Source organism: Podarcis muralis, chromosome 1 (assembly GCF_964188315.1).
Source record: "Podarcis muralis chromosome 1, rPodMur119.hap1.1, whole genome shotgun sequence".
NCBI classification, from domain to species: domain Eukaryota; kingdom Metazoa; phylum Chordata; class Lepidosauria; order Squamata; family Lacertidae; genus Podarcis; species Podarcis muralis.
Window position 1 is genome coordinate 12,585,806 of NC_135655.1, and position 24,594 is coordinate 12,610,399.

General features: G+C 46.6%; 1 protein-coding gene across 2 annotated transcripts in view; it reads right to left on the reverse strand.

Annotated features, from left to right (window-relative positions):
• Positions 1-20,332, reverse strand: part of AKT1 (AKT serine/threonine kinase 1) — a 123,890-nt gene extending 103,558 nt beyond the window's left edge. The window contains exon 1 of one of the 2 annotated variants that reach the window (XM_077923461.1): positions 20,022-20,332. The gene's annotated coding sequence lies outside the window, so the exon portion shown is untranslated. Of the gene's footprint in view, positions 1-20,017 lie in introns of both variants that reach the window. The other variant, XM_028747722.2, reaches the window with a different exon arrangement.
• Between the last annotated feature and the right edge of the window lie 4,262 nt (positions 20,333-24,594).

The following is a 24,594-nucleotide window of genomic DNA, read 5'->3' on the forward strand; positions in this document are numbered from 1 at the left end:
TCCAATACTTTGGCCACCTCATGAGAAGAGAAGACTCCCTGGAAAAGAGCCTGATGTTGGGAAAGATGGAGGGCACAAGGAGAAGGGGACGACAGAGGGCGAGATGGTTGGACAGTGTTCTCGAAGCTACAAACATGAGTCTGACCAAACTGCGGGAGGCAGTGGAAGACAGAAGTGCCTGGCGTGCTCTGGTCCATGGGGTCACGAAGAGTCGGACACGACTAAACGACTAAACAATGACAACAACTGGAAAAGTGCATATTTCCCTAGGAACGAATTTTAACATTGGCCCAGCATTTAAACTTTGCCAAAGCAAACGAGAAATGGGCAGTAATGCTTGCTCAAGGCTAGACTCCTCACTCACCCAACAGGGCCATCAACCATCAACTGCCCTGCTGTGTTTTAAATCACAGAACCTTAAGAGTTGGAAGGGACCCAGGGGTCATCTAGTCCAACCCCCTGCAATGCAGGAATCTCAACTACTGGCGGGTGCCAACGAAGTGCCCTTTAGGCAGCACACTGTAGACCCATAGATTACAGAGTGGGGCAAATCAGGCAGAAGGGCGCTTGCCTAACCTTGCACCCACCAATTCTAGTCTTTCACAAAGCAAGGATTTGCAGGAAGAAGCATTCAGTCCTGACGCATTCCTCTCCCCTCCCCACCCTCATGGGTGAAACCACAGAGCCTAGGACTTGCCGATCAGAAGGTCGGCGGTTTGAATCCCCGCGACGGGGTGAGCTCCCTTTGCTCGGTCCCTGCTCCTGACAACCTAGCAGTTCGAAAGCACATCAAAGTGCAAGTAGATAAATAGGTACCACTCCGGCGGGAAGGTAAACGGCATTTCTGTGTGCTGCTCTGGTTCGCCAGAAGCGGCTTAGTCATGCTGGCCACATGACCCAGAAGCTGTACGCCGGCTCCCTCAGCCAATAAAGCGAGATGAGTGCTGCAACCCCAGAGTCGGTGACGACTGGACCTAATGATCAGGGGTCCCTTTACCTTTACTAAGTGGTTATCAACCAAATTTCTAAGTGGGTTAGGTAAAAATTAGAAAAACCCTCAGTGGATAAAATATTAAATTAGTCATAATAGCATATTAAATTTGTGCGAAGTATGCAAGCATATAGGAATCATTGCACATTCAAACAGGTTGCAGAGTCCCAGCTTTCCTAGTGTATTTTTAACGATGTGCAGTGCACGTTTGTACACAAATCTGGGTGTTCTTCAAAGTCTCCACTGTCCGCATCTTCCTCCCCACTCCGGCCCGTTCCCAGTGTCTGTGCTGTTTCATCTCTCCAGATCTGTTCCTCAATTCCATCCCAGGGTTAAAAAAGACAAATCATTTGACTTTGGAATCTCATTGGTGTGTGTGTGTGTGTGTGTGTGTGTGTGTGTGTGTTGCACTTGCCAATGTGCCGAAAGTAAACATATGCCAGTTTAATCTTCATGTTTCTGGGCTCTATTGGTACAGAGTCCAAGCAGTCCTGCTGTGCTTAAACATATGCTATCTAATGTGGCAAGTGACTCATTTGCTTGGTTTTTGTGTGGCTTTGAAAGGCAGGTGAGGGTTCTGGGTTTTGTTTTGTTTCTTAAGCCGATTTCTGAAAACAATTTTTTCGTGACCGTTGACAGCTTTGCAGCACCTAATGGATAAGATCACAAGCTGACAGTGGATGCTGAAACTTGAGTGGCATTGTTTTACCTCCCTATTTCCAAGTACAGAAAGAATAAAGTTGCATCGTAGTCATATTGGGACTGGGCCACTTCCCAGTAGATTACTGAAAGGGACCTGGCAGCTGAAACGCGTCAGGGAGATGGATTCTAACCTACCGTTTTTGCCAACAGGGTAGACGTGTTGTGTTTTCTTTTTTTGGGGGGGGGGGGTAAAAGGTAAAGGGACCCCTGACCATTAGGTCCAGTCGTGACTGACTCGGGTTGTGGCGCTCATCTCGCTTTACTGGCCAAGGGAGCCGGCGTACCTATTTTTCTACTTGCACTCTGACGTGCTTTCGAACTGCTAGGTTGGCAGGAGCAGGGACCGAGCAACGGGAGCTCACCCCATCGCAGGGATTCGAACCACCGACCTTCTGAGCGGCAAGTCCTAGGCTCTGTGGCTTAACCCACAGTGCCACTTGCGTCCCTGACTGATAACCACTTAGAAAGATGATAAAGCAGTATAAAGTTTGTGTGTGTGTAGGCGTGCACGCACACACACACACAGCATCTCCCTTGCAAGCAGAAGATCCAGAGTCCAACTCTGGCATCTCCAGGGAGAACCTGGATGGTGGTCTGTCTTAAATTCTGAAGAGCTGCTGCCAATTGGTGTGGACAGTACTAAGCTGGGACAGACCAAAGGTCTGACTCAATGTTAAGGTAGTTTCCTACGTTCCTATAAATAGTTGAAATAAATAATAAAAATAATAATTTTTTTCTACTGTGATTCATGGGGAAGGGCAGGAAGCTCTGGTAGCTCCCAAAACACCACACCCTGACCACCAGAGTCCCTGCTCAGCTGTTTCCCACCCCACTCTTTTTGGTTTCTGAGATTCCACTAAGAACTGTCCCCATAATTTTAAGTCTAAGTACAAAGTCTTAAAGCAGGCAAAGCCACATCCATCTCCTCTGATTTGCGAGAAAATCATTAATGTACTGAGAGAGTTGTTCTCTAAAACTGCTTAAGGCTATGCTCTTCTCCCATATATAAAAATGTGTGACATTTTAGTGTATTTTTGGTCTTTGTTGGAAGCCGCCCAGAGTGGCTGGGGAAACCCAGCCAGATGGGCGGGGTACAAATAATACATTATTATTACTATTATTATTATTATTATTATTATTATTATTATTATTAACCTTTACATTCACTGTTGTCCAACCCAGAAGCATTATGGGCACTAAATCCATCCTAGCTAGGATTGTCCTCAACATCTAACAGAGCCTTGCCAGTGGTGGCACCCTTATTCCCATACTGCTGATGGAGAGCAGAGGAAAAGGGGAGCTGGTTTGCCCTGGACAGAGATAGGGAACGTGTGGCACTCTGGATACTACAACTTCCCTAAGCCCCAGTCTGCATGGTCAGTGGTCAACTGCCAGAGATGATGGGAGCTGGACTTCAGCAACATCTGGAGGGCCACAGCTGACCATCGCTAGCCTACAGTCACTGATAAATTCAGAAGATTCAAACCCAGAGAGGTTGGATTCAGCCTTGTCAATTTAGGCTGGTATCCAATCAGTTCAATTATACCTTGGCTGAACATTTTCTGAAACAGAAACTTTTCGAGTGGTGCTTTATTTTTCCACTGCCAATTTCCCCATTTCGTAAGTTCATTGGTGACAATGCACGGATGCCACCCGCAAAGAAATATTAAGAGAGTTTGGCGGTTTCAAAAATTTTAAGTTTTGTTTAAGCTAAGTAAGATAGACATGCTAAATTACATCATTGTCTCGGATTCTGAGAGAATCCGAGACCAGGGAGAAGAGTCGGTGGAAGAAGACTGGAAAAAGTTTAAAGACTATCTACAGAAATATTGTAAAATTAATGAATGTTAGAAAAATGTTGGAATGAAGTTATATGGCTTTAGTAGAAATGTTATAAGGAATTAGGTATAAAATTAATAGAGCATTAAAGGAAAAAATAAGGTCAGAATGTGTTAAGATAATTATAGGATAGAAAACAGTGGAAGATGGAAAGGAATTGTTGAAACGATTAATAGAAGTGGAATACAAAAAGGGAGGTGTGAGGAGGTCGTTGAAATAAGTGAATGAAAGATAAGATATTGAAATTGTTTGATGTTGATTTGATGTTGTTTGATGTTGTTTGATGTGTTCTTTGTTTTGTTTTGTTAGTTTAATGTGTTAAGTGTTATGTAGTGGTTTGGTACTGTATTGTTTTTTCTTTTCTTTTTGTAGTGTTTAAATTGTTGGAAAAGTAATAAATATTATTTTTTTAAAAAAACACTAAATTACATCATTGTACGCCACCAGAAAGCTTTCCAATACACACAAAATAACTGTTTCTGCAGCAAACAGCTCTAATTCATACAGGAAAATTTCCCAAATCAAAATTTCCTAGGAAATCCCCATCACTGCTTAACAACCAGAAATGTGAAGAATCTTGTGTCTATGCATGCAGCCCCTTCCCCTTCCCTCAAGTGTGCTGCAATTAAACTAGAAAATTTACAATCAACCAGAGTTTCCCATTGTGTTAGAACTGAGAAACTGTGGTTACCAGATTCAGAAGCAAGAAGGATTTTTAACCAAATTTAAACACTGGTTTAAGATGTTCTGGGAAACTAGTTAAGACTTCCCGACTTTTTGCAGCACTCCAAAAAAGGGAAGGAGGAAATGGGTTGGAGGCAGATGAAGCACAGGACAGATGAAGCACCATGCCAAGGTACGATAATCAGAAACGGCCATAGTCTATAAAAGGTACTGGATTTTGCAGATGGTACTGGACTGGTTGCTTTCATTTTCTGCTGCAGGCTATTACAAACTGCTTGTTGTTATTACAGTGATACCTCTAGTTGCAGACTTAATCCGTTTTGGGGTGTCATTTTGCACCCCGAAAAGTCTGCAACTAGAGCACCTCTTCTGCACATGTGCATGGCGCGATCGGGCACTTCTGCGCGCGCGCAGATCACTTCCACGCACACTTCCAGGTCTGCCACATTCATAAGTTGAAAGTCCGTAACAAGAGCGGAACGCAACATGAGGTATGACTGTACTGGTGTTTTTAATGATTGGTTCCAATTTGTACGCAACATTTATGATTAAAAGTGAGTACAGTTTAGAGCACAGCCAGAACAGAGAAAGAGCATCCTTTCCCCATAGTTACTAAGTCAAGATGACGATTCAAAACAAAACAAAGCACACATAACATCACCTTAGCAACTCCCAATTCCTGGCTCCAGCTGTAGCTAATTTTCCTATAAGGAAAGTTGGCACAAGTGAATGCAAATGTATGCAAATTGATTGAGGAAGAAAAACAAAGTCTGTTAGGAAGGCAGAAAATGCACGCACACCCCTACAGAGAATTTCAAACTGCTTTTCACTCTTTCCAAGCTTATTCTAAGTATCATTCCCCCCCAATTTTTTTCATTGCACTGGTTCACCCACATGGCGATGTGTTCACCGTCTGAAGACCGCAACAACAGGTCCTATTTGCAAAAACAAGCAGTGACGTCCACCCAAGCTATATCAACCAAATCCACTCAGCTACAAGTGAATTCAAGTGATGCATTCAAACACTAGGGCTGGTAGCCATAGGCAAAAAGGAATTCCATGCAGGCCACTTAGCAAGCAAAACTCTTCATCCCGAGCCACTGAGGCTATCTGACCAAGATGGATTCAGGCACCCCAAAACCTGTTCTTTCAGAGGGAGACCAACGCCATCCAGAACAAGCAACTGGCCAATCTCCCAGGTGCAGGCATCCCAAACCCATAGTGCCTCCCCCTTTCGAAGGTTCAAGCTCAAGTTTATTGGTCCTCATCTAGCCCAACACTGTGCCCTAGTCTAGTAAAAACCCACAGCATTTTCGTGCCAGTCACAGTCCTTCCTGCAAAGCTAGAACCAGCAACCCGTCTCTCTTGTGCACGTGGCCATTCAAGCTACTCAGACCAAGGATGGGGAAACCTGGGGCCATAGCTGTCAACTTACAGATTTGAAAATAAGGGGCCAGCACCCTCGAAAATAAGGGATCAGCAGCCAAAATAAGGGATTTTCCAAGCACAGGTATGTTCGACTTCTGAGCCCCTCTGAGCCAAAGGCAGAAAGCCCAGCCAGCAGCCAAACAAAGCCTTAAGCGGTGGTTCCCACAGCGCAGCAACCTGGCAAAGGGAATGCAGCAAGGGAAACCACCGTCCCCTCTCCGCTGGGAAGCGCTGAGCAAAGGCGAGTCCCCAGGCAATGCAGCTGATTTGAATGGCACAAGGCATGCAAGCCCCACCCCCCAGTCGTTCTTAAGACTCCTTATTGGGTGAGCAACGCAGCCAAGCACCACAGTTGGAGCCTCCCTCCTCCCTGGCCGGCAGGGAAGGAGGGAGAGGAGCTGCTTCCTTTGAAACTCGAGAAATTTAAGGGACATCGTCAATAACGGACAGCAGCAGGACATGGCGCTGGGATAAGGGACTTTCCCACCAAATAAGGGACAGTTGACAGCTATGCCTGGGGCCTTACAGATGTTGCTGAACTACAGTCCATGCTGATAGGAAGGTGGAGTCCAGCAACATCAGGAGGGTGCCAGGTTGGAGGAAGCTGTCCCTAGTCCCTTTTATGGTCACCATCACATCCCAAAGGCCTGCGGGGCCAGAGCAAAGGCCTGCAAACCAAGTCCAACATCCTGTCCTCACACTGGCCAACCGGACTAAACACACCAGCAGGGTCAGCTCAGACACAAATGGCAGAGGTGTGGGGTACAAAAAGTTCCAGGGCTTTTATTTGGTGGGGGGTGATTGCCCCCCCAAATGTCATTAGCTAATTAGTAACTGTGAACCTATTGCCAATGCAGTATTAGGAAATCATTGCCGTTTCAAAGCTTTTGGCTTTACTAAATATAAGCTAAATAAACATGCTAAAATAGATTTCTTGCAAGGGCAGTAATCCACCTTTATAGACCCACCTTCAACCAAAACATACCTTTATTTTCTCGTGTATAAGACACCCACGTGTGTAAGACAACCTCTATTTTTTTGAAGCCAAAATTAAGAAAATAATATTTTTGCTGAGCTTTTTCGGGGGGGGGGGAGATATCCCTTGAGTTGTTGCGCTTTTTGGGGGGAGGTCGCCACCGCAATTGCTCACTCACCCCCCTCTGCATTCACTATCCATTTTTAAGACGACCCCCAATTTCTACCTACATTTTAAAAGCAAAAAACATGGAAAAATACGGTTACTTTGGGGGATCCACTTCTCTCTTCTTCTTTTTTTATCCCATATTTGTACACTGGTAGTGCTGCTGTTGCGACCCACCTCAAATCCTAACCCACCAGCCAAAGGCCAATCAAGGACACCAGAAGAATTTACAATGAAAGTTACTCTGATATGCGTGGGAAATCTTTCCTCCAGGAAATGTTTCAATTCAACATTTTCTGAGAAGCCCACATCACAGGGTTGGACCGTCACAGTGGTTGAGAGGCGGCGAGATTTGGAAAGCAAAAAGAGATAGAAAGCAGGAATGAGATGATAATAACCACCTGTTTCGAAGAAGCCAGGGCAAAGAGAAACCATCTCTTGAGTTCCACCTGACGTGTGAGTCCATGTCACGGCTGCAATTCGGAAGTGGGTGATCTGCTCAGAGAGGTGATTTAGTAGGACGGCTCTCTCCCACCAAGGGACCCTGAGACTCAGTCAAAGACGAGGCGGCCAATGAGGTATCCCTTGAGCCAAGACTGACTCTCATCCTGGGTTCTCCAAGAACCCTCGCAATGAAGCTACCCAAAAAAATCAAGGAAAATATTTACTTTGAGATAACATTGGCTTGTGTCTCCCGCCAAGATTCTGACTGTTCCCAAGAGAAAACAATGTGGTTTGAAAAGCAAGGAGGCAGGAAGTGTAAGCGGTCTAGCTAGGCTACAGAGCAGGCATAGGCAAACTCGGCCCTCCAGATGTTTTGGGACTACAACTCCCATCATCCCTAGCTAACAGGACCAGTGGTCAGGGCTGATGGGAATTGTAGTCTCAAAACATCTGGAGTTTGCCTATGCCTGCTACAGAGGAAACCTTGGTCCCACATCGTATCCATGGGGCTTGATGAACAAGGGACATGGGGTATTCCAGAGAGTCAAATAATAACCAAATGCCTGAACCAACTGGTGCCCAATTATAGGAAGTGGGCTTTCTGATGGGCTTTAGCTGTAATTCCAAAAGGTGACCTCGTTAAGGGCAGGGCTGGGCAGAAGAGACATTGAATGTTAGTTCACAGGCCGAGTCGTTACAAGTTTCAAGACTAGCTTCATAAAGCATTCAGTGGGCCTTGGGCCATTCAGAACTTACAGCCTGAGATGTCCTCTGTGCAGGGGGGGGGGGGAGGAAGGCGTTTCACAGGAATTGAAGATTCAGCCTTAGTCCAATTACTGGCAGAAGGTGACTGCCTTCTTGTTACAGCCCAGTTAGTCAATGCTAAACAAGGACATCTACTTGCATTAGGTTGTAGCACAGCTTCCAAGAATTAATTAGGCTGCACTCGCAGGATCCATCATTGCAGGGAAATCCCCCTATGCAACAGGTAGTATGGAAGGGCTACAGTGGTACCTAGGGTTACATACGCTTCAGGTTACAGACTCCGCTAACCCAGAAATAGTGCTTCAGGTTAAGAACTTTGCTTCAGGATGAGAACAGAAATTGTGCTCCGGCGGCGCGGCGGCAGTAGGAGGCCCCATTAGCTAAAGTGGTGCTTCAGGTTAAGAACAGTTTCAGGTTAAGTACGGACCTCCGGAACGAATTAAGTACTTAACCTGAGGTACCACTGTATTTGGCAAGAGCTTCCCAATGGGATAAAGCGAAATTAAGCTCACAGTCTGCAGAGTCCCATTTGCACCAGGATTTTTGGTGGCAAATGGTTAACTAGAATCTTACTTCATTGACTTCTATGGGACAGATTCTCTGGATGCCGAGTTCTGTGGCCACTGTCGAGTTTTACGCTACTGCAGGATTCACGCAGCCTAACCCAACCTTAAGGCTGCAATCTTGTACACACAACAAGTTTAACTGGGTGCAGCAGGTCTCAGTTCAGAGTACCACTGCTAATCTGTTTGCACCAGAAATCACAGTTCTAGGCTAGAAGGAGAAAACACATTTCTAAGAACCCCTGCTCCCAATAAAATAGTTTACGAGGGTCAAAGCAGTTCACAGTTGAGAATGAGCAGCTTCAGGGCAACAATGCTGGGGAATCAAAGCAGCGTGCCAGCCAAGAGCTATTCCTTATCCTGAAAAGACCACATAAAAGGACAGTATGTTAATGCAAAATCTAAGCCTGGCCTTGCAGCGCACGGTGCATTTCCCACACTGCTTGGGAAAAAAGTTCTCACCCCTACAGTCATTTATGTAGAAAGAAAGGCGAGCGCTCTTGCCGGACGAATGGAGGGGCAAATTATAAAAATAAAATGAACAAATAAAACCGGGCTGGAGAGTGACCTCACTTGGGAGCAGTTCCTAGAGTTACAGTGAATAGGGGTCACCCGAGGTGGCTGTGGCCTGCTCGTCTAGCCACTGGCCACGTGACTGAGCTGCGCCAAAGATATAGAAGTAAATCAAAATCAGAACGCGCAGATATAGAACTCCTCCTAGTTTACTCAGCACCAAAAAAATGCAACCACTGCCTCCCCTAGTCTCGCAGCTCAATAAAGAACAGTCAAGAAACTAAGCGGTGCTTATGCCTCACTGCAGTTTATACTGTGCTAATTTATTCATGCGCTGACCAAAGCATTCAAGCTGCGAATACACCACGGAGTGTTATTTTGAAGAGACAATCCGGGACTGCAGAATCTCAGTCTAACCATTTCAATGCAGAGAGAGAGTTTGCTTTACCACCACCAATCTGTTTACTCAAGCAGGGGTGCAGCTGGTTGCATTTCTGACACCAAAAGGTAGCAGTTTTTGTTTTTAAAGCTCTTTTTTGGGGGGTTCTCTCCAATATGCTGATATGCTCAGCAGCACACTTTCCCCACCTTTAGCAGAAATGCATGGCAGAGACACGGGAGGTGTAACAGGAAGAGAAAGGCCAGAAAATGCACTTGGCAAACTGCATCTGTAGGTGGAATTGTTCTTACGCAGTGGTCAGCAACCTAAGGCCCATGGGCCACAAGCGAACTGAGCCACCCACTTGCCAAGTCCCCGCACGCTGCGCTAAACCAGCGCAGCGCGGGGACTCTCTTCCGCGGCACCAGGAATCGCGTCTGTGCAGACACAGACGCCGGAAATTGCGTGTGCAAGATCCGGCCCACAGAGGGCTCTCCGCTGGAGTGAACTGGCCCAGGCGAGGTAAACCTTGTTGACCCCTGTTCTTACAGTTTTGTTCAATTTTGTCACCTTTTATTTTTGACACCCTGGTCTCCTTTGGGACAAAGCGCAGGATGCAAATTTAATAAACACACACACAACGCATTTTGAAAGGGTATGCGGAGCCCTCGCTATGTACATGCCAGGAATATTCATATACTGTATTGTGTGAATGCGAGAGTGAGCGCAACCAGGGGATGAGTTGGGAGGAGACTTGACTTTCACTGCTCAGCTTAGCAAATAATTAATAATATAATAATACTCCACCCATCTGACTAGGTTGCCCCAGCCACCCGAGGTTTCCAGGGTAGAACATTATGGAAGAAAAGGAAGCCCTTTCCTCTCCCCTCCTCAGCACTGTGGAATTTGGTTCCACGGCTGAGTAGGTATTAATCAACAGGCGCAGTAGCTCCTGTTCATGCATCATATATGAGCCTCAAGGGGCCTGCTTTCGAGAAAAAAACCACGCTTAATTGAAACCACCGGATTGTTCCTAGGCTCATTCCAGCTATCAAAATCCCATCAATTAAAACGTGGCAATTAATGTAATTTCCTAGCTGCCTAGCCACCACTGCCAAAATAAAGCCCACAGCCACCGCACTCTACACCTATGCCACTCTTGCTTCTGGTCTGGCAACGGATGAGGCCAGCTCCTGCTTACCCTATGGCCAGGTTTGGCTTTGGGGCCTCCAGTTGCTAATCAAGGACGGTAACCCAGCTCCCCCTTCTCATCAGCACAAGGGTTTTCGCTTGCACAACAGAACATGCTCCCTCTCCTTGCCTTGCACCCTCTCAAAATCTGCTCCAGAGAATTGGGAGAACCCCCACCCCAAGAACAGATTTGGGGGGGGGGGTTCACTGTGCAAGCAGAAAACCACATGCTGACAACACAAGAAAGTTAGCACTACACTGGATTCCACCCTTTGCGATCTGGGAAGACTTCAATAATTGAATTTGGGGAGGGGGGACATTAATGAAGCCCATTCCCTGAACTTCATTACTGTTTTATTTTATTTTATTATTATTATTATTGGTTTTCACATATTACATTACAATACCGATGTACCAAAGCCAACACCATTTCCTCCTCATCCCCCCATACATTTAATATGCCTAGATTAAAAGGTGAAGTACTGGATGGAAGAAAAATTAGTAAGGAAAGATAATACGAATATATACCGTGGTACCTCGCAAGACAAATGCCTTGCAAGACAAAAAACTCACTAGACGAAAGGGTTTTTTGTTTTTTGAGCTGCTTCGCAAGACGATTTTCCCTATGGGCTTGCTTCGCAAAACGGAAACGTCTTGCAAGTTTGTTTCCTTTTTCTTAACACCGTTAATACAGTTGCGACTTGACTTCGAGGAGCAACTCATAGAACGCGGTGCGGTAGCCTTTTTTGAGGTTTTTAAAGACTTTGGTATTTTTGAAGCTTTTCCAAAACTTTCCCGACACCGTGCTTCGCAAGATGAAAAAAATCGCAAGACGACAAAACTCGCAGAACGAATTAATTTCGTCTTGCGAGGCACCACTGTAGATGATTTGAGAAGATTGTAGAATGCAAAGATTATTGTATAATGTGGAGGAAATCAAGTGGGGGCAGAGGGAAGTGGGAGGAAGGAGAAAAGAATAATATGATGGACTGAACGTCACTACTGTTGTCTTTATTTCCCAAATTGTGCAGACTTCTAAGAACGGTGGCTATACGACAGATCACAAAGGTAGAGGGAGAGTGGATCCTGTGTTCACCTGCAATCTGAGCACTGGAAGACGTCGGATGCTTTCAAGGAGAAATCAAGCTCCCCAGATAGATCAAGAAGGAAGTTTGCATGTGGATTTGACACGAGTTCAGAATAGAAGACTCAGGTATGCATCAAAAGCTCCTGTTCGCCTCCTCTCCTCTCCCTGCAGCCCCATGTGCACTCTCAAGGCTGAGGGACCCTCCAGAGCAGATATGGGGGAGGGAAGGGGCGCAGAGCAAGGAGAGGATGTCCCATGGCACAAGCAAAGCTCTGCTGATCTGGACGCAACTCTATGAAATGGAGCTGTTTCCGAAAGCCAGAGATACTTTGCAGGGTTAGGAGGTGCCTGTATTGTGCAAGCCTGCCAGGCCAGCAAAAGCCAGACTCCCTTGCATATTTTTTGCTGCTGCTGCTACTACTACTTAAGAGCCAATTCACAAGACCTGGTTTAGATACCACGTTGGACCAAACAAAGAAAGTCTCATCCATATGGGGCACCACACTTGCTAGCATGATCAATCAGATGGGGAACTGCCTCAGCTCAGAGGTACAGCGTTTGCTTTGCTTGCAAAAGGTCCTGGGTTGTGTAATCCGCAGCATTTCCAGGTAAAGCTGAAACCCTGGAGAGCGTCCGCCATTCAGCACAGACAGTTCTGAGGCAGATGGACCAAGGGCCTGACTCTGCGTTCAAGGCAGCTTCCTGTGTTCTTCCTTTAATGTTAACAAACTCGGGGATGGGCAGCCAAGGACGATGCTACATGCACAGGCTTCTACACCCTGGCTGAAACAACCAGGACACTTATTTATTTGTATTTATCCAGCAATATTTATAAACTGGTTAATTAAAGAGCTCGCAAAAAATCGGGCGTAATAGGATGGAGAAAGCAAGCTAAAATCCATTAAGCGACTAAAAACCAAACCATCATCAATGAGACACAGATACAAAATCAATACACCTCTAAAAATGAATCCAGGTAATTCAATAAATGGTGAATAAGGGGCCCAAGAAGAGAAAGGCCACAGTTAGGGCTGGGAGTGTTGAAACCCTGGAAAGCCTCTGCCAAACAGTGCAGACAATACAACTAGAGGGACCTAATGGTTTGACTCAGTGTACGTCAGCTTCCTATCAGTGTTAGAAATTCCCCAGGCTCCAGGTGTGTCTTGCGACTGGCATGGGTCCAATTGCGGCCATGTGGAGATATCTGGATGCCAGGTTGATGACTGACATCTCCACCTGGCTGGCCCCTCCAGCTTTCTTAAGCAGATAAGCGGAAGAGCTAATTTATTGCATTTATATCCCACCTTTTTCTCCCAGGGAGTCCATGGTTTAGCTGCCTCCCTACGACGACCCTGTGAGGTAGGTTAAGAGACTACGACTGGCCCAAGGTTACCCACTGAACGTCATGACTGAGTGGGGATTTGAACCCTGATCTCCCATGTCTTAGTCCGACACTCTAACCACTATACCATATGGGTTTCCTAGAGCACTTCTGCTATGGGGTAGCTATATAAATTAAGTAAGTAAATAAATAGGGGGAAAGCAAAATGTCCCTTAGAGAAGGATCTGAAATATTTTCTGTGAAGCTCGAATTTGTTTTATTCTGCATTGCTTTACAGTGGTACCTCGCAAGACGAATGCCTCGCAAGACAAAAAACTCGCTAGACAAAAGGGTTTTTTGTTTTTTGAGCTGCTTCGCAAGACGATTTTCCCTATGGGCTTGCTTCGCAAGACGGAAACGTCTTGCAAGTTTGTTTCCTTTTTCTTAACACCGTTAATACAGTTGCGACTTGACTTCGAGGAGCAACTCATAGAACGCGGTGTGTTAGCCTTTTTTGAGGTTTTTAAAGACTTTGGTGATTTTTGAAGCTTTTCCAAAACTTTCCCGACACCGTGCTTCGCAAGACGAAAAAAATCGCAAGACGACAAAACTCGCGGAACGAATTAATTTCGTCTTGCGAGGCACCACTGTATTTGATGTTTTAATACGTTGCAAACCGCTTTGAGATTTGTTCTTTAAAATATAAAGCAGTACAGAAATGAAATGCATAATAATAAATTTCACTGGAAAATAAAAAAGGCGCCCAGACAATCCGTTGTGATGACAGCAATCTAGGTTTAATGCACCATTGGCGATTAGTTTGTATATCCAAGTTTCTAACACTGCTTCCTATGTTCCTAGTAAAATATGATGATTAGTAAGAATGTAGAAGGATTCTGGACTTGCCATCAGGATTTATTCTGAACGCTTTTGCTGGTAAGGAAAAATCTCCCCGCATATAGAAAAGTAGCACATCAGGAAGGAAGTTTGAGCACTGGTCTCTCCCCTATATGCTAGATTACCACAAGCAGGGGGCTTTTTTATATGCAATGTGTTTGTATTTACAGACAGGATGGCCCTCTATGCCTGTTGTTTGATAGAACAGCCTCCGCTGTATAAACAGCCTTTCTGCTGCCTGCATAGGTTGAGTCTTGCAGAACAAGCCTTCACACGGCCCCAGATAGCCAAGCATGAAGAAAAGGTTACAGACCAACAATGAACAGTAAAGACAGCAACAGACAAGTCAGAAGAGCAGAGATGGTGCAAGGGTACAGCCAGAATGGCCTAGGAATAAGAAGAGGGACTTGGATGCGAAAAACTGTTCTGACAATAATAAAGGGAGAACGGGTCCCAGACACAGAAGGCAAAATAGGCAGCGCATGCACCCATGGGCAAGAATATTCTGTTGACTTCGCTGGTGCTATCTTGTGCCGTCAGGATTCCCCCTGCATCCACAGCATGCGCATGCAAAGCACTGAGCATAGCAAGTGCTGCTCTAGCACATCACAAATCACGGCACCATGCCAGCACTGCAGTGGCCCAGTGGAGGTGTCGCAGATACACACCAGGGCAGATTTTCAGAAAACCGCTGTTGTAGGTCTGCTCTCTCAAAAACACACACATTTGAGCGGTGGAAGTTAAGCCTAAAGGAGCTTCCGGGAAGTTGTGTTGAGTGGGACCACTGGCCTGCCTAGCTCAATACTGTCTACACGGACTGGCAGCAGCTCTCCTGGGTTTCAGGTGGAAGGAGCCTTTCCCAGCCCCCTGCCTGGAGTCGCGGGGGACTGAGACTGGGATCTTGTGCATGCACAGAAGGTAGAGAGAGACTCACATCTGGTGCTCCAGGCTAGGGCTGGAAGATTTTTCCAGCCTGAGGGCCACCTTCTGCTTCTGGGCAAGCTTTTGGGGGCCACATGCCAGTGCTGGGCTGGTCCAAGGGCAAAGGTGGATGGAGTAAAATGTGAATTTTGCAAATGTGCATTTTCTGCACATACCTCTCTCTACCCTCCACCCAGGCAAGCAAAGAGGCACTGTGAGAATTTAAGGGTGCATTCCAGCCAGACCAAAAACACACAGAATGCAAACCAGAGTCCAGTGAGGGTGTGTGGCTTAGGGACAAGAAAGGATATTCCGGCTACACATCAGGAAGACCTTTCTGGTGGTAAGAGCTGTTCGACAGTGGAACGGTCTCCCTCGGGAGGTGGTGGACTCTCCTTCCTCAGAAGTTTTGAAGCAGAGGTTAGATGGCCATCTGTCCTGGATGCTTTAGCTGAGATTGCTGCACAGTGGGGGGGGGGGGGGGTTTGACTACGTAACACTTGGAGTCCCTTCCAACTCTATGATTTTCTTAAAGTTCCAAGGGCCAGGTAGAAAGGCTTGGAGGGCTATATTTGGTGGCCAGGCCTGAAGCTTCCCCTGAAGCTCTAAGTTGTGGGGCTTTATTTTTTTGAAAAAGACACGTGATGCTGGAATAGCAAAGAGGTGTTTTTGCTCAATTTTCCAGCTGGAAGGAGGGGGAAATAACTTTCCCAAACTCTGCAAAACTTCTTGTATAGATGAGTTGCAGTAATACAAACATAGGAATTCCAGTACACGTAGTGAGGCCATTCAGAGCCCAATAACAGCTACTCCCACCAGCTGTAGCTCTTAAAACAGTGATGGCCAAACTTGGCCCTCCAGCTGTTTTTTGGGACTACAATTCCCATCATCCCTGACCACTGGTCCTGTTAGCTAGGGATGATGGGAGTTGTAGTCCCAAAACAGCGGGAGGGCCAAGTTTGGCCATCACTGTTTTAAGAGGTCCCAGGCAAAAGTCTTGATCTGTGCTAGCAGGTAATTTTTTAACTGAAGGTGCAAGGGATTTAACTTGGCATCTTCTACAGAGCAAGCATATGCTTTACCACCAAGTTGTGGTGCCTTTCCTAAGAACTGAGCACTTCCTGTGGGCATTGAGTCTTCCCTAAATCTCCTCCATGTGTTGGGGAAGACTTGTTGCTCACCTAATGCGAAATCCCCACACGGTCTTCCTTGACCATTCTCCTTCACCGAGGAGGGTAGGCTAGCCTATGTGTACATGGGGCTTTTGAGTCACACGGGCGGCATGCAGAACTATTTAATTAAAATCATATGCTTTTTATTTACTCGGGCAGGATGAAAGACAAATCTTTTTAATCCCAAAATTACTCCTAGAGAAAGTAATTAGTCCTAGTAAAACCATACTCTCCCTAGCCTGAGAAGAAAACGTAGAGGGCTGGGTTCGCACTTTTAATTTTGTGAACTCATGTTAAGTATGCAACTTTTAAAGAACAAGGCAGGTTGCAAACGGCACATTACATTGCTGGCTCTCCCCAGCATGTTTTGTAGCTTCCGCGCATATGGCTGTGAAGTTTGGGGCTCTTAAAGCGTCCCGTTCACAAGCGACGGTGCCATGCTTCTATTTTACCACTTAAAACTCTGGTTTTTCCTCGCACACCAGCTGAATATGTATGCTATAAAATAAACCAACACTTAAAGAGATTTAGCTGCCACAACCTGGGTAAGTGAGGTGGCTCATTCAGCGGGGAGGTTTTTTGCACATTCCCAAACAAATAAAGGGAGAAAGCTTAATCATGCCAGGTAAACCATCTGCGTGTGAGACAGCAATGTGGTACAATGGATAACGCACTGGACTTGGACTATGGGAAAACTCAGGATCAAGCCCCTGCTCACTTTGGGACCTTGAGCCAATTACACGGTTTCTTCCTGCCCAAAATCGCATCTAGATAGATCAGACAGACTTGACCTCCTTAGAGTTAATATGCCTTTGCCCCCACCTTACACCTAACTCCTTATACAGTGGTATAATTCGTTCTGGAGGTCCGTTCTTAACCTGAAACTGTACTTAAGCTGAAGCACCACTTTAGCTAATGGGGCCTCCGCTGCCACCGCGTCACGATTTCTGTTCTCATCCTGAAGCAAAGTTCTTAACTCGAGGTACTATTTCTGGGTTAAGGGACGCGGGTGGCGCTGTGGGTAAAACCTCAGTGCCTAGGATTTGCCGATCGTATGGTCGGCAGTTCGAATCCCCACGGCGGGGTGAGCTACCGTCGTTCAGTCCCAGCTCCTGCCCACCTAGCAGTTCGAAAGCACTCTTAAGTGCAAGTAGATAAATAGGTACCGCTTTATAGAGGGAAGGTAAACGGCGTTTCCGTGTGCTGCGCTGGTGCTGGCTCGCCAGCTGCAGCTTCGTCACGCTGGTCACGTGACCCGGAAGTGTCTTCGGACGGCGCCAGCTCACAGCCTCTAGAGCGAGATGAGCACGCAACCCTAGAGTCGGACATGACTGGCCTGTACGGGCAGGGGTACCTTTACCTTTACCTATTTCTGGGTTAGCGGAGTCTGTAACCTGAAGCGTATGTAACCTGAAGCATATGTAACCCGGGGTACCACTGTATTGCCACTGCAGCAATTCACCTACTCCAAAAGCAGTAATTCCTGGCACAAAGGTTTTTATACATTCAAAGGCCCGAGATAATTAAATGAAACTATTGTGGGTTTGAAGATGGAAGTTAAACAGCTACATTCTACTGGCAACACAGCCTATTGAGCACATTTACCTGTAAACAAATGCAATGGCGATAATTAACCTGGCCAGCCCTTTAAAAAAAAAAAGAAGAAGGGAAAAGATCCTGACTTTTAAATACTACATGATTACACAAACACGCAGAATGCAATAAGGGATCCATCCTTTTGTTTTCTCATGCCAGAGAAAAGACAAAGGGGGGGACTACATAAACGTATTAACAATGCTACCCTAGACAAAACGACCTAAAAGTGTTAACAGTGCTACCCTACCCTCAGTGGGAAGTGGGTCCCATCGAGTTCTGAAGGGCTTACTCTCCTAAGTAAGTGGGTAAAGGATTCCCACTTACAAAAAGTCTAGGAACAATCATAGTCTGTTCACACAGCAAGGTTTTTCTCCAGATAAGTAGAGGCCTGTCCCTGGCCTTTCTTTGGAGTATGCATTTGCATGGGAAAATGTAACTTTATTACTTATTTTTTTCATTCAGCCCTTCCTCCAAGAAACTTGGGGCAGAACTGACAGTCCATCACACCAACGCATTAGGCAGGTATTATCAGGCCACAAGCCTCAAAGCCGGCAAGCAGGACCTGAATACAACTAACGCTCTCCCTTTCCTGCAGTTTCCAGCAACTGGTACTCAAGAGGCATTGATCTCTGCCTAATTCTCCTTGAAAAGCCATCCAGGTCAGTGGGCATCCCTGCCTCTTTGGGGAGCAATTTCCAATTTATCCTCATTAACAACACTGCGAAGGAGGTTAGCTTGAGAGAGGCACCCAGCATTGCTGTCCCATGCCAAGTGAGAATTTGAACCCGTGTCTCTCTGCTGCTACTCCAACACCACTCTATCCCACAACACTTCAGGTTTTCTCATGTCCAACAGGCAGCTCCATGGAAATGGAGCAGTATTCCCTGCTACGACTGTTGCGCTTCAGCCACATTCATGAGGGACCGCCAAGTCTGCGCATTACGTTTGTGCGCACAAAGTAGTACCTAGAAGCTGTCAGGACTGCCTGAGTGGACAGAAGAACACAAGACTATGAACAAGCTCTAGAAACAAAACCACAGATCTTACACAGAGTTACACCCAAGTGGATTGTGTGAAACTCACTTAGGCCTATTAGTACCTTGGGTATAACGTGCCCAGGGCAGATATTATGAAGCTTTTAGATATTGCAGAAGAATAGTAAACAAAACCTATATAGCATCTGCTGCAAGCAATCCAGCTTAAGCGAAACTCCATTTAGAACAAGTTAGCCAAAAATCTAAAGTCCTTCATACTTTTTGTTTTGTTTTAAGAGAGAAAACCAGCTATTTTCATTACCTCCAAAAGCTAATTAGGAGGCTACAGTGGTCCAAAGACCTGGGGGTCTGCAACCGAATTGCGCACCTCACGAGGAGCCACAGCCAAGTGGGGGTGCGGGTGGGATTCTTCTGTCAAGCGCCCCCCCCAAGTGATTCGCTCTTTTGACTCATTGGCTCGTTCCTTTTTTTAGGTGTACAGTAAAAATAAAGTAATGTGTGAATCAGCCCTGCCTGTCTCACATCAAAGATTCAGTTGGCGAATGAGAAGGTGGGGGTGGCAAAGGCCTGGTTTTTATGGTACTGGGTTTGTGAGGATGTGGGGGGGGGGGTGTTATAAGAAATATGAAATAATCCAACGCCTGGAAAGCGTATACATTGTTGGTGGGTAGGGCAGGAGACCCAGTTATCTCAGAAGTGGAAGGAGGAGGGACATGAAAACCTCCTTCCTCCTCCAACAGCTGCGGGCAGCAATGGAGAAGCCTGAGGTAAACAAACACCGCATAGAGGAAAGAAGGGGGGGGCGGGTTAGAGAGAGTAAAGCAAATGGAGGGTGCAAACCCAGGACCCACAAGACCCCTCACCCACCTGACACCCCGCAACGCAGCGGTCCCAAAAGGAAAAAAGAAGGTTGGGAAAGGTGCAAGTTTTTTTCCCCCCAGCGCGCACCCCACCCCAAAGGCGCGCACAAAGAGCCCCTTCCCCTCCTCTCCCACCCCTCTCGCTTTTGGGGAGCAGGCGTTTCCAAAGCCCGGGCGCATCTGCAGGCAGGAGCAAAAGGGAGCCGCCGCCGCCGCCACTGCAATGCACAAAAAAAGGATATTTCAAGATATTATTTGAGGAAACAGCACACACATCTCATCTAAGGCCTGCAAAGGAGGGTCACTTTTGCAGCGGGAGGTTTGCAAGCAAACAAGCCGCCTCGGAGAAAGGGCGAGAGCGCCGCGCCGCTCGGAACAGGCGCTCCAGACAATGCACCAAAAAAAAAGGGGGCGCCCCCCCCCAAAAAAAACCCCACGCGCGCGCGCACCCAAGCCAAAGGGGGCTGAGCAAGGCCCCACGGCTGCTCCCTCCCCATCCGAGGCCCGGGGACGCCGGCGGCCACTTACATGCCTGGGAGGGTGCAAGCGGAGCGGCTGGCTGGAGCCGAGGCCTAGGCGGGCTGCTGCTGCGGCTGCCGGGCGCCGCCGCCGCCGCCTCCTTGCTGGTCTCGCAGGGAATCAGCCCATTGAGCTCCCGCCTGCGAGGGCTATGAATGGGGAGGCGGCCGGCGGCTCCTGGTCTCTCCTGCGGGGCTTCCTCGGAGCAGCGCGGCTGCCCGGGCGTCGCGAGCTCGACGCGTTGCCGTTGCGGCCGCCGCCGCCGCCGCCGCTGCTGCTTCTGCTGCTTCTGCTGCTGCTCCCAGTTCCTCCAGCCTCCCTTCCTTTCCCCTCTTTGAGTCACTCGCGCGCACACTCACACTCACACGCTCACGCGCACAAACACACACACGCCGGCTCTCGCCCGCGGGGTCCTACTGCCCGGCATGCTCCACTCCCAGTTTCCATGCAATGTTTTTTTCTTTTCTTCCCAGGACGCTGGAAAGACACCCGCGCGTTGCATGCATGCGCTTCCTCGGGCAATTCAGCGCACGCGACACAACAGCGCGCGCACCCGCTCAGCGCTCTCTCAACCCACCCACCCCCAACATGCACACGCGACACACGCATGCACTTAGCACACTGCCGCATCCAGCACACGCTGAACACTTCACACGTGCCTCCAAACTCAGACGCTTGCTCAGCAAAACCAGCTCTCAAAACGTGCACTCTCTCGCGCGCAACACTCCCAAAGCACACGCGTGCACCTATTCAGCACACTGACACATTCAACACACACACATGCGCTTACTCAGCATTCTCATGCACTCAAAACAGGCGCAGCGCTCGCATACTCAAAATACATAGGCTTTACTCAGCAGCTTCACACACAGCACACTCAAGACATACACATGCGCTTGTTCTGAGCTCTCACATGCACAGAGCACTCGATGCACTCGCATGCATTTACTCAGAGCACACACACACACAATCCTCCTTCATTCAAAAGGAAATTGAGGGGAGAAGAGTCTGGACTTCATCTTAAGAGGCGCCCAGCACTTGGTTAGAGATGTAAAGTGTTGCTGGCCTCACTGGGGACACTGAGCACAGCTGTAAATTGTAATTCTACATACATGTTAAATGGGCTGCGGCTAAGAAAGACCCCCGCACAGTCATACTGGACTTGAAAAAAGTAAAGTTCCCCAAAATGAGCAGGGCTGGTGAAAAGGAAGCTGAAAGATGGGAAAGTCAAGGGCAGCAGGATGAGGGAACTGGACCAAGTTTGACAGATGGGAGGGGCTGCCCGCCTGTCAATCATTTCATGTCAACAATGATGTCAGCTGACCCTTTTCGCCCAGCAGTGTGAAATCGGGAGATGATCAGTATTTGCATAACCCAGTACATGGGACTTCTCAGGCGAAACACCATTAGGCCCAGCTAGGTCTTTACCTGCTGCATATACTGTATGAGGTCCGGTGTAGTAGTAGTAGTAATAATAATTTATTTATACTCTGCCCATCTGGCTGGGTTTCCCCAGTCGCTCTGGGCAGCTTACAACATATAGAAAAACAATAAAAACATCAATCCTTAAAAACGTTCCTAAACAGGGCTGCCTTCAGATGTCTTCTAAAAGTCAAATAGTTGTTTTTTCCACAAGGAGGGCACCACTACCAAGAAGACCCTCTGCCTGGTTCCCTGTAATTCTGCTTCTCACAGTGAGGGAACCAGCAGAAGACCCTCGGCACTGGACCTCAGTGTCTGGGCTGAACGATGAGGGTGGAGCCGCTCCTTCAGGTATACTGGGGTGAGGCCTTTAGGGCTTTAAAGGTCAGCACCAACACTTTGAATTGTGCTCGGAAACGTACTGGGAGCCAATGTAGGTCTTTCAAGACCGGTGTTATATGGTCCCGGCAGCCACTCCCAGTCACCAGTCTAGTTGCCGCATTCTGGATTAGTTGTAGTTTCCAAGTCCATAGAGTACATTGCAGTAGTCCAAGCAGGAGATAACTAGGGCATGCACCACTCTGGCAAGACAGTCTGCTGGCAGGTAGGGTCTCAGCCTGCGTACAAGATGGAGCTGGTAAACAGCTGCCCTGAACATAGAATTGACCTGCATCTCCATGGACAGCTGTAAGTCAAGAATGATTCCCAGGCTGTGCGCCTGCTCTAGGTGGGCACAGTTTGACTTGACTGAAACAGCCATTTGGCCTAATTAGGCCCACCAGCCAGAGCTTCCCCTTACTGATCAAAATGGTCAAATCTTTCTTAAATGCTTGGGGAAGCTGTTCAAAATTACACTAACAGAAGCCCAGTGAGAATGTATAGTACTACAGGCCAGGGAAGTTACTGCCAAGAGGATGCTGGCGTGGTTAACAAGTAGAGCCAAGGAAGTTTATCTCAGAATGGTTTTCTTCAGAAAACAGAAGTCTTGCCCATACAAGGAGAACCAAAAGAAACACACACCTTTGCAAAAGAAATGAGGCAAATAGAAAGGTTTCAGGAAGCACACTACAAAAAACAAGAAGACCACCAGCAACAACAGATTGAAATATATTAGAAATTGACTAGGGAGGTGACTAGATGTTTGGATGACAGGGGGGGGGGTATTGGTTTGCTTTTGCTTTCTTGTGTATTTTGTGTTCTGATTTTGTATTTTTATGTTGTGAACTACCCTGCGATCTGCGGATGAAGGGCGCTATACAAATTCAATAAATAATAATAATAATGATAACGAGCCAAAAGAGAAATAGGAGACTGAAGAAAAGCTGATCAGGGAAAGATCCGTGTGCCTAAACTGATTTTCCCAGGAAAGGAATTTGAGGAACTGAGGCAAATAGTGGTGACAAGGCACAAAGTTCTAGTCCTTAGTGACAAATTAAAAATGAACAACTCACAGGGTCTGGATGGCACCTACCAAGAGCTTTTAAAGAACTCAGATATTAAATTGAACTTCTTCTAACAAAACCATGTACTGTAATGCGACCTTACGCTCGGCGTCCATACCTGAGGACCAGCAAGTGGCCAAGGAAACACCAGTTTTTAAAAACATTGAGAGGGAGGGAAAAGCAGCCCTGTTTAGGGAAGCTTTTAATGTTTGATGTATTACGGTATTTTAATATTTTGTTGGAAGCCACCCAGAGTGGCTGGGGAAGCCCAGCCAAATGGGCGGGGTATAAATAAATTATTATTATTATTATTATTATTATTATTATTATTATTATTATTATTATTATTATTGAAATTGCAGATTGGTTAGCTTTATGTCTTTCCTGGGAAACCTGGTAGAAATAATTATTCAAATTAGAATTGTCAACCATTTAAAAGAACAACTGTTGCTGAAGCATAGCCAACATGGCTTCTGCAATAGTAAGTCTGGTCTAACCTACTGTTTTAGAGTTCTTTTAGAGTACCAATGAGCATAGGAATGGGGGTGATGCTGTAGAGGATTATAGCATTATGCAGAATGTACATAAGCTGAAATCTGTATGGAGAGAAGGAGCTGGTGTCAACGGCATATTGGTGACACCTCACTGCATATCTCCAAATGATCTCCCCCACTGGCTTCATATAGATCAGTGGTTCTCAAAACTTTTTTCCCTGGGCCACACTTTCCGAAATTTTCTCATGCTATGCTGTACAGATTATTGATAAGAAATAAATTGGAAAACAAAAAGAAGCAATTCCTAGCAGTGCTTGATTTATAACACAGAACACATCTACCTTATAATATGATCATGGGACATTCAGGAAGTGTACAACAATGCATCTTCATAAGCACATTAATCATTCCCAAAATATAAACGAGCCTCTTATATGTATCTTAAGTATGTCTACAAAATCAATGAGAGGTATGAGCTTGCCTTTGCCAGGGAATTGCATTTATATTAGGCTGAATTTGAGACAAACCCTCATCTCCTCATCAACACAACGAAGCCTTTATCTTTTCCGATCTTTTATGTTTGTCAGAGTTGAAAATCCCTGTTCCGTATCTATCCATATTCTGCAAAAAACAACAACAAAACTTTAATACTCTACTATACCACACTGAAATGTTCAAATGTTTCATTGCCCATGAACCTTCCTGCCACGCTTGCCGTCCTCTCCTGCCACACCTGTGTGGAGCGCCAAACCCTTTAAGAACCACTGAACAGATGTTAACAAGCATGGGCAACAAGGTGAGACCATGGGGCACCCCACAGCACAAACACTGTGGGGAAAAGCAGAACTCCCCAAATGCTACTCTATGCAAACGGTCTTGAGTGTTGCCATCTCCCACTTTGCAAAGCCACACTAGGAGGTAGATGGTATCCAAAGCCCTCAAGACATGTAGGAGAATCTAGAGTCATACTCCCTCTCTCTTGGTGTAGGTGATCGACCAGGATGACAAAGGTTGCTTCAGTGCTGAACTTAGGCCTATCGCCCAATTGAAACCGGTCTAGATAATTAATTTCTTCCAAGCATGACCGAAGCTGTCCAAGCCACCACACTCTTCACTACTTTAGGCAAAAAGTGATATTTGCCACTGGGCTGCAGTTGTCATTAGGGATGGGTAACTCTGTCAATTCCTATTTCTTTCAGTTCCTCGTTTTTCCAATCGGAAGTTGAGT